This window comes from Elephas maximus, chromosome 16 (genome assembly GCF_024166365.1).
Source record: "Elephas maximus indicus isolate mEleMax1 chromosome 16, mEleMax1 primary haplotype, whole genome shotgun sequence".
NCBI classification, from domain to species: domain Eukaryota; kingdom Metazoa; phylum Chordata; class Mammalia; order Proboscidea; family Elephantidae; genus Elephas; species Elephas maximus.
The window spans coordinates 93,777,252-93,788,680 of record NC_064834.1 but is presented as its reverse complement, the minus strand read 5'-3'; the positions used below and the strand labels follow the sequence as shown (position 1 = coordinate 93,788,680).

The 11,429-nt window shown below is 34.5% G+C and overlaps 1 pseudogene; it reads right to left on the bottom strand.

Moving 5' to 3' along the window:
* Nucleotides 1-2,051: 2,051 nt before the first annotated feature.
* LOC126059461 (olfactory receptor 2AK2-like) lies at nt 2,052-7,458 on the bottom strand (annotated as a pseudogene).
* Nucleotides 7,459-11,429: the final 3,971 nt, after the last annotated feature.

The window sequence follows — 11,429 nt, the reverse complement described above, 5'->3', positions numbered from 1 at the left end:
ACACATTTTGTCTTGAACCAAAAATGAGTGTTCCTAAAGGCCATTACATATAATTATTATTAAAATTATTGACAATGGATCCAAAAAAACTTGTCAGTGACTCTCTAAAATACTTCACAGAAATATACACTTTCTTCCAATACCATTGTTCATGCACTGATGGCACACTGGTTGTATTTTGTTCTCATGGTTTATATCCCACTTTATATTTAGCACCAAGTAGTTTAGCAACCCACTGCATTATTTATTATCAACACTCAGACTCTAAGAAGTTTTCATATATTACTGATCGGAAAATAAATGATTAAATCCAATTTGGATAACGCTGTTAGAGCTAAACATGTGCCTAATTTATGACCAAGCAATTTCAATTTAGGTATATATACAAGAGAATTGAGTTCACGTGTTCTCAAAAAACACTTGTACAGGAAGCTTTATGGTAGTTTTATTCATTATAGTCAAACGTTTCTGACATCAGAATGGAAATAATTATTCTAAGCCATATGATGGAATTCAGCTTTGTAATAAAAATGATGGAAACACTCAAAAATATGGTTAAACCTTTTAAATATGTTTAGGAAAAGAAACCAGACATCAAAGAGAACTTATTTGCTGATTTAAAAGTTTCTACTCAATGGTGATGAGAAGTAAGAGCTTCTATTTAATGGCGATAGAAGCCAGAATAATGATTGTAATTGTGGGCCCAAGGCATTAACATGAAAGGAGCATAAGAGATGACGAATGATGAAATGCTCCACCTGTGGTTTCCCTCAAGCTGTAACGATGACAGTTCCATACTTCCAGTTGTTTATTTCAAGTTTTAGCCCAATTCTGAAAGCTTCTTATTTCATAGAATTTCACATTCCATGTGTCCACAAAACTCAAATGTCTGCTTTCTCCCAGTCTCCTGAATCTGGCTAGTTTTTGCCTCTCCACTAATATCACCTTGGTCCAAGGTAATATCTTGTCACAGCTGGACTACTGCAATGGCTTTCTCCTGCCCACATCAGTTCTCTACCACAACTCTGCAATGGTAGCCCATTGTTTTAGGTTCAAAGCCACAATCCTCACGTTGATCTAATTTACACTGTAAGACCCGGCCCCAAAACATATACCTATTTCCTGTGTCTCACCAATTTACTCCTTGATCTTTTGTGACTAAGCTGGGCATGTCCCCACCTCAGGGAGTTCTCACTTGTTCTTTGCTCTTCCCAGAACATTTATCCACAAATATCCACTTGTCTCTCTTCCTCGACTCCTTTTAGTTTTTGACAAAAGTCATATTCTTGATTCTCCCTTCTCTGACTATTTGACTTAATATTGCAAATATCCTCTGTTTTCCTGATTCCAATTTTCCACTTAGTTCTTCTTCATGGTGATTAATACTTTTTGGTATACTCTGAAATTTACCCAAACCCAGTGCTGTCGAGTTGATTCCGACTCATATAAGGTCGCTTTACCAGTTAATTTTATATACTGTCTTTCTCCCCACGATAAAATGTAAACTTCATGAGAGCAGAGACTTATGTCAGTTTTTTCTTGTTTAATCCCATTTCACCAGTGCCTATAACAGTGTCACATACAGAGTTAAAGCATTAAAGCCCTTGCTCAATGAATGAATAAATAAATAAATAAGTGGATGTATACATTTTGCTCTATATTATAGTTTGGTCATCATATGTATTTTCCTGATATTATGTATTATATGGTAAATTATATTTCATGTGCATTTTATTTCAGAATATTAAAAAGGTACTAAAAATTTGTTATGACATGGGAGCATTGTGTTGACAGGGATTAAATCTATTGCTTTAGAAGATAAAGTTGAAAATGGCAACCATTCTCTTGCTTTTACACGGCAAGTCCACCCAGTTCCAATAACAAAGCTTTAGTTATTTCTGAGAAGTGTAGAAACCAAGGTATTGTTACATTTATTTATTTTGTAAACATTTCTTTGAGCTTACATCTCTCTAGACAGTAGGCTAATCAAATCATGTTGTTCAGTCTCAAACTATAAAGGGTTCCTAAAGTCATATTTTCTGTACAAATATCTATTCTCCCAAAACTCTTTTCCTAGCCCCCATGACCTCCTTATTCCTCAGACTGTAGATAAATGGGTTCAGAAGAGGTGTAATGATACTGTAAAATACTGCCACCACTTTATCTTCCTCAAGGTAATGCAAGGAATGTGGCCTTGTACAGGTGGAGAGAGTAGCCCCATAGAATAGGCTTGCCACAATCAGATGAGAGGAACACGTGGAGATGGCTTTTGTCTGCCCTTTACCTGAGCTCATCTGGTAAACCACAATAAGCACTCAGGCATAGGAGGCCAGAATGGCCATGAATGGTAGTAGCAGAACGATAAGGCCACTAAAGAGGACAGTATACTCATACTGGGAGGTGTCCTCACACACCAAAGGCATTAGAGATGGAACTTCACAGAAAAAGTGGTTAATGATCCGAGATGTACAGAATGGAAGTTGAAATACATGCAATGTATGTATTAAAGCATTGATAGAACTACTGGCCCATGCACATGTGACCATGGACAAACAGATCGTCTTGCTCATGAGCACAGGATAATGTAAAGGGTGACAGATCGCTACATATCTATCATAAGACATGAAACCAAGAAGAAGAGCTTCAGTTCCACCAAGGGTCAAAACCACAAAGGTATGAATCTTACAGTCTAAAGAAGTAATAGTCTTATCATTTGACAGAAAGTTTGCTGCCATCTTGGGTACCGTGGTGGAGATGTACATCATGTCAATGAAGGAGAGCTGACTGAGGAGGAAGTACATGGGAGTGTGGAGCGGAGTGTCCAGTCGGATGAGGTGGATCAGTATGACATTCCCCATCAAAGTCACTGAGAAGAGGCCCGCAATGGTAACAAAGAGGACGGTGTTCATTTGGCCATATTGGAAAAAGCCAAGAAGTATAAATTCTGCTCCAAAAGTTTGATTTTTCTGTCTTCATGGCTTAGATAAAAATAAAGCAGACAATATCTGAAAATTCAATGTAAACAACATTGAATGTCCTTCAGAAGAAAACAAAATGATTATTAAATGCAGTAGAATTTCCTTGAATCACTTTAGGTGACTATTTCTCCCCGTTTCTATACACTGAATCTGTGTCTGTTGAGCAATGGCCAATTCGAAAAAAAAAAAAATTATCTTTTTTTTTTTTTTATTTCTTACAGAATAAAAATATTATCTGGAAATAAACATTTAGATGATTTGCCAAGATGAGTCTTTTCTCCCCTTTTAAATATCTTCAAGATGAGAGATTGGAGATGTGCTTACTTGGTATGAGAAAAAAAATCTTTCACTCCATTCATTTAAATAATTAAACAGGACAGTGATGTTCAAACATGGTATAATATTCTTACAAAAAGAATTTCTTTCTCCATTTCTCAGTTTTGAAATTATATTGGCTATAAAAAATTGTAATAAATGTTATATTACCATTTGTATGTCAGGAATACTACAACTCTTATAAAAGAATTGGTGGTTATTTCTATAATATCTGTAATTGTATGTGGAAATTTGTTGCCCAGGCAAAAAACAAATATGCAAGACCTTTAAGAAGGGCTGGAGAAAGAAACACTAAAATGTTACGTTAGCAATTATTAATCTAAGTTTAACTCAAGGAATATGTCAAGAATGGCATTTTGAATTTGACTTGGTCCTTTTATATTAATAGGGGAAATTTACATTTAAACTGCACTTGGACGAAATGTCAGTTAGTAAAATGTTATTACTTGCTCCTCATTTGAGATATGGAGTCAAAAGGTATTGATGCCCCATTAAAATTTGAAAGTTTTAGATAATTGTTATTACAAAGATTGCTCAACAAAGTTGAGAAACTAAAATTATTTTCAGTAAAAACTAGTGAGCTTTAATATAAAGTGTGACAAATAAGAAAATTAATCGACAATGCCAACTGTTGATTACACATACATGCAAATATAAATACAATTCTAGCATATAGAATTCAATGATCTGTCATAAAGTTATATTTATTGTTGACCTGACTATACTTGGTCCAAGGTGCAGTCACTTATGCTAAGCCCCACATCAGCAAACCAAACCTGAGTCTAGTTCCTACAAATGCCTGACCTTCCCAGAAGCCAAAATGTGAGTTAACCAATTAAGACTTGCCTGCTGAGCTTAACCAAGTTCAAAACGTTCCATTAATCCCATCCCCATCACCAGAACTGTTAAAAACAAAATTTTTACAAAATTAAATTTGTATAAGAACTCATAACCTGTAGTTGCTATTCATGAATTAGAAAGCTCTTGTCTGAAACTTCCCGTTCATAAATTGCAAGTTAAACTTATGGGTTCATATACAAATCTAATCTTGTAGAAATTTTGTTTTTAACATTATCTATAGTCCGCCAAGTTGGTATAAACTGAGGCACATTTGACTATAAATAATCATATCACTAAGTTATATAGGAAAGATACTACACACATTTCATATATTCTAAAAAGCTCTGATCCTATTGAACCGTCATTCTTCACTATAGGCCTTTCTCAAAGAACAGTGCTTTCCTCTAAAACAGCAAACACAGTGATATAAAATAATGATGGATGTTTGTATAATTCAGAAAAAAACTAAGACTTATTCTAACAACGTTATGATTTTTTGAATGTTCTAACCCATGAAATAGAATATGACAAAAATAACAACACAAAAAAGAAAAAAAATTTTTCTATTTAAAAGCTTTACTGTTTTTGAAAACCTAATAAATGAAAAACACTTAACTTGCTAAAAGTGTTCGATAAATTGTATAAATTATAATTTATAGTTAACAACATTCTAATACATTATATTTTTAATATTCTTAAAATTTTTCACCTTAGTAATAACAATACTCAATGACAATAAAATATTATTTAAATATGGTTATCGAAAAAACTGGTTTATGTTTTAAAAATATCAAATGCAAACACACGTAACTGAAAGGACAAAATAAATGTCATTGCAAGCTAGTTCACTGTAAACCAATTGATGTAAATACAATCTAAATTTCAAGATAGGTTATATATTTCAGACCATGAAGCAATTTTTTAATAAAAATCTGAAAGAAAATGATCAAGTTAAAAATAAAAATTAAAAAAAATGTCGATAAGAGAATAAAGAGGAGGAAATACAACATGTAAAATTTTATGGATATAAACGTGATAAAATAGCATGATAACTGGGCGTGATAGAAAAACAGGAAAGTAAGAATACAATAGCTGTAGAAGTTATCAGGAGTCTTGATCCTGGTGTAGTGATTATAGCACTGAGCTGGTAACTGAAAGGCAGGCGGTAGTTGGAACCCACCAGCTGCTGAACAGGAGGAGAAAGATGTGCCAGTCTGCTCCTGTAAAGATTTACAGCCTTGGAAACCCTGTGGGGCAGTTCTACTCTGTTCCATAAGGTCACTATGAGTTGCAATTGACTCCATGGCAGTGGGTTTATAGAAGTTATGTAATTATTATATGACTATATATCGTCAATAAATTATATACTCTGTGACTATATATCGTCAATAAATTATATACTCTGCCCATTGCCTTGGAGTCAATTCCAATTCATAGTGACCCCCAGGCAGAACGGAACTGCACCATAGGATTTCTAAAGCTACAATCAGTACAGAAGGAGCCCTGTTTGTGCTGTGGTTATGTGTTTGGCTGATAACAGAAGAGTTGGTGGTGTGATCCTACTAGGTGCTTTGAGGGAGAAAAACGTGGCAGTCTGCTCCTGTAAAGGTTTACTGCTTTTTAACAACTGTACAGCCAGGGCTCCTTCAATAAAATATGTAGGGAAGTCTGTTCTTTTTGTGAATTTGATCATCTGTTCTACATTTTCTCCCACTCTGTCCAGGAATTTCTGTTGTAATCCCAGTCAGAGCAGAACCCTGGAGACTATGGCCCCTGGAGATCCTTCTAACTCAGAACTGAAGCCACCCCTGAAGTTTACCTTTCAGCCAAAGGTAAGACAGGCCTGTAAAACAAACAGTATATGACATCAAATGGGCTACACCTGCCAAAAAACAGAGAGGAGAAGGCAGGAAGGGACAGGAAAATTGGACAAATGGAATGTGGGAATGTGGGGTGGAAAGGGGGAGAGTGCTGACACAACAGGGATTGCAGCCAATGCCATGAAAAAAATTGTGTATAAATTTTTGAATGACAAAGTAATATAAACATATATATGGAAGGAAAAATTTATTAAAAAAAAAGAAAATGGGAACACTGGCAACAATTTCCAATCTATTGGAATGCTCATTTCACCAGGTGGGGGCCGTTATTTTGATTTTGTAGTTTTTACCCCCAAAAATTTCATGTAAAGAATTATAAATCTAAACAAGAACCCAAATTAAATTCTTAGAACAAATAAAAAATTTTAATATCACAAATAAAATCCAATTTACCAAAAATTAATAATAAAAATGAAAAGAGCTGACTAAGCAGAAAAAAATATACAAATAAGTGATACATCGAAAATGAAATAGAGGCTTAAAATAAAGAAATAATCCCAAAATATTAAAACCTAGTTAAACAAAACAACTTTATTAAATTATTAGGCCAAAAATGTTGTGAGCAACGTTATCAGATATGCAGTAGCATAGTTTTGGTAAAACACGGTAGATCTTTTCAAAACTTGCTAATCGTTTCTCATGACCTTTGATCATATTCATACCTGTCGCAGTCGTTGAGTTAGGGCCGCTTACCAAAAGGTTTGCAGCTCGATTCCACCAGCGGCTCCTTGGAAACCATACTGGGCAGTTCTACTCTGTCCTACAGGGTGGCTTTGAGTCAGAATAGACTTGATGGAAACCGCTTTTTTTTTTTAACTAACAGTTTCATATTAGGAATTTTTCTCGTGTAATTTATAGAAATACACTAAACATACAGGAGAAATTTGAAATGAAGGGCACATGATGAAAATGGAGAAAGGAACTAAAAACATCAACTTGTTGAGATAATGTGCATGTATTCAAAATCGGTTATGAAAACTAGACAGTTATACATTATATACACACATATATACATATGCATATAAGCATATATATTTCACTAAAAATAAAACAATTTACAAAATATTTTAATACCACTGCATAAGTTTCTCAACAGGTGTTTGTATTGCTTGAAATACTTTACATAGTTTACAACCTTTCACCTTTCTAATAATATTCCTGAACATGGCTATGTCCTAAGCATAATGCAAAGTGGTAAGGCAAAAATAAGAAAGAAATGTTTTTTCTACCCCAATCAAGACTATGAGTGATAGCTGCAGGGCCTTGCTGCCCAGTAGGGGTTGCACTGGACCTTCAAACCCTAACCCTTATCTCACCTTCCCAAGAAATGTCTCTCCCCTTGCTGCTTTGTGATTGCCGCCCCAAGAAAATTTCAATTCAATGTATGGTAAAATCAATCTCACATAGCTTACCTTGATACTCATTTTTGCAGAAATCATTCAAATGTAATCTGAATAATTTGGGCAGCCCAGAAATCATGCAAATCCAGGAAATGAGTGTGCAAAAAAAAAAAAACCAATACAATCCACTCTACATAATTTATCAAATAAAACACATTCCTTTAAATAGTGTCCCTGAGATTAGTTGTAGATTGATCTTTTTGATATGAATTGTAGTAAAGTCTCCAAGGTATTGTAATATTTTAGGTTAAATTCAGAGTAATTAGTGGCCTAAAACAGCTGTTTGAGATTTGAATGGTTGTTGTTATGAAGGAGACTGCTCACATCCAGCGGGTCATGTTTTTAAAACTGAAGAATAAGCTACTGCGTTGAAAAGCACATTCTTCTTCATTAGATATGTAGACATCCACATTCTTTCCCAGATATAAAGTAATTAATTTTAAAACTTATTTCAGTTGAGATATATAGTGTCTCATATAGAGATATGTTTCATTTTCCCAGGAAATTTTATTTGAAATAAAACATTAGGTAAGACGCTGGGGAAGGGGTCTGCAAAATTAAATAGATTTCCCTGTCACCCCACTTGGGGATAGTGTTACATACTCACAGCAAGTCCGTCTTTCACAAAGTTTTAAGTTAAATTATATTGTTTGTTGGTTATATATATCAAAGAGTCACAGAGACAAACTGCATATATTATGAATAATCAAGCTACTTTATTTGGCACCTCTACGGGGTGGCAGAGAAATAGATTTGAAAAGGAATCCAAAACTGTAGAAACCTCTAATCTGAAACACATTTCAGGAACTGTTACCACACTACGAGTATGCAAGATTGCCTTTGTTTGTTTGTTTGCTTCAGACAATAAGCCTTCAATCATTTACCATGAAAAATTTTATTAAAAAAAGAAATGTTCAAACTCATTTTCTCATCCTTATATGAGGCTTTCAACCTCTTGATAGAAATGGGCTGACTGCCTAATCATGGTGGAATTCATATTTTGTTTCTCAGAGGCCTTCTGGGGAAACTAGGTCTCTAGCCCACAATTAAGCACATTGTAGAAATTGTAGGTGATATTTTATGAGGCCTGGTGTCTACACTCCTGGGAGAAAAAAAAAAAAGAACAAAGGGTCAAGGCTCAAAATATATTTGTTCAAGTGAAAAACAAATCAAATAACTGATCTTAACTGAATGTTAAAAAAAGAAAAACCAGTTAACTCTATTTTACCTTTAAAATATGCGTGTAGATTTAGACTCCACGTAATTAGTAATCAACTAATATTTACTTTGATTTTTTTCTGTACAAAATATGCATGCAATACTGAGAATTATATAATGTAGGAGATATTATGTTAAATACTGCAATAATTTTATTCTCAAAATAAACAAGTTGGCTTGGCCACAGAAGTAAGAGACTCAGCTTTCTGGAAGTCCACAGATCCAACATAAAAGTTTCAGCCCCTAAGGTTTAAATGTCTCCAAGTTCATAGACAGGAATTTAGATTTTGGCATGATGCCCACTTAAATTTGTTCTATTTGAATGAGATACATTTAATCTGGAAAAATTAAAGCGAAGTGGGATTTTAACCAGCCAATTCTCTTACCTAATTCCATGGGATGACATAAGACAGCTGCTGTGCTCAAGTCGGAAAAAGAAATGTGCAATAACTTAAGAAGAAAGGTGATGTAGGTCAGAGTTTAGAGAGAAAATACATAGGTTAACTCTATCACACACAGACAGAGATTGTCACATCAGTAAGCTCTTATCTTCATTTTTCATCAATTATGTTATTTTATAATTTATAATAATTATAACATAATTATTCCTTAATTTGAAATATTTTATCTCATTATTCTCTAAAACACCTTACAAAGAAACTCCAGTTGTCAAACAATCATTGAGTCAGTCACAGGATAAAACATAAGCATTCTGGAAACCAATCTCAGAGTTTAACTGAAGAATTGAGTCCTATGAATGGTCAACACTTGCCTCACTTTTGTTTACTGCTGGAAATATACCTACAATATCAAGGTGACATTTATAAATTTTGAATAATGTGAAACTTGTACAGTTTTTGGCACTTGATTTTAGAACCAGAAAACAAAAATGCAAATATAAAATCAATATGATCTTGGAAGGGTCCTGGACAGGTAAGAAGGTATTTGCTCTCTTGATTCAGGTATTAATTATTAACTTTCAAGTGTTACTGGTAATAGCATCTACCACTAGTATTGTTTATTAAAAAGTAAATTAGTTAACACTTGCAAACAACTTACAACATTGTCCAGCATGCTGCACTCAACAAACAGCTTTAATGATGATTATTATTGATGCTGCTGTTTTTACTGCTTTTTTGATTATTATTTTACATAAACTAAGATTCAGGGATGGAAGCATTGCCTGCACTGCTTTTCTCAAACACAGGCACAAATCCTTTTAACAGCTTTCTACACCCCTGTGTTACATGGTTCTACTAAAAACTCAACAAACAAAAATAGAACAAACTCTCTGCACTGAGAATTACTTAAATAAACTCTCTATATAGTTGCTCTCTCTGCTCAGGTTCAAAGACTCTCCCAACAACATGATCACTGTTGAGGGCTGACCTCCTTCCAGCCAGGGGCAGCCTTCCTACCTAATAGCCAACACAGGGCAAATGAATGTTTTTGCCACCACCTGAGAAGCACTGAGTCTATACACATGGGTGCTTGGGCCCAAATAGTGAACCAAGAGAGAATCATTAAGTCTCTTTTCCTCCAAATTTAAGCTCTTTAAATTCATACAAATAAGGAAAAAAAAGAAAGAAAAGATCATCCAATTTTTTTGGATCAAGCTTAATGAGAAGTAATTTAAAGCAGATTTAAAGCAAACGTGTCATGAAGAAAACTAATCAAGTGAATCAGTTTTTCCCATAGGCATAATTAAGAAGTCATTGATACCTTTTTTCCCTTAAAATCCAGGTCAATTTGAAGTTTGGTGTTGAAGAAATGTGAAGCTCAAAGGGTAATAAGTAAACAGAGAAAGAGAGATAAATAAATGAATGAACACATGCATGGATGGATGGATGGGTGGATGGGTGGATGGGTGGGTGGGTGGGTGGATGGGTGGCTGGGTGGCTGGGTGGCTGGGTGGCTGGATGGATGGATGGATGGATGGATGGATGGATGGATGGATGGATGGATGGATGGATGGATGGATGGATGGATGGATGGATGGATGGATGGATGGATGGATGGATGGATGGATGGATGGATGGATGGATGGATGGATGGATGGATGGATGATGGATGGATGGATGGATGGATGGATGGATGGATGGATGGATGGATGGATGGATGGATGGATGGATGGATGGATGGATGGACAGGCATACAGAAAGACTGACATATGAATGAATGAATAGATGAATAAGTAGTTAAAGAGATAGCTATATCAACAAATCACTAAATAGATGGATAAATAGATAAACAGATAAATAATAACAATTTGGCTTTCCAGAACTGTATTTTTGTGTGTTGATCTGATATCCTACCATTCTGTTGAATTTGTATATTAAATCTAATAGCTTCTTTTTATTTTTTATTTGTATTGTATATTTGTGGGTGTGTGTATGTGAGAGAGAGAGAGAAAGAGAGAGAATTCCTTAGGATATTCTATGTATAAGATCTTGTCATCTTGAATAGGAAAAATTTTACTTCTTTCCAAATTCAAATGCCTTTAAAAAAAAATTTTAGCCTAACTTTTCTGTCTAGTATTTCCAGAAAAATGTAGAATAAGAGTTATGAAATCAGGCATCCTTGTCTTGTTCCTGATGTTAGGGGAAAACTTGTAGTCTTTCACCAATGCGTGTGATGTTAGCTGTGGGTGTTTCATAAGTGTCCTTAATCAGATACGTGTAGTTTCCTTACATTTCTAGTTTGTTGAATGATTTTATTATGAAAGGGTCTTGGATTTTGTCAAATGATGTTTCTGCATTCATTAATCAAATCATTTT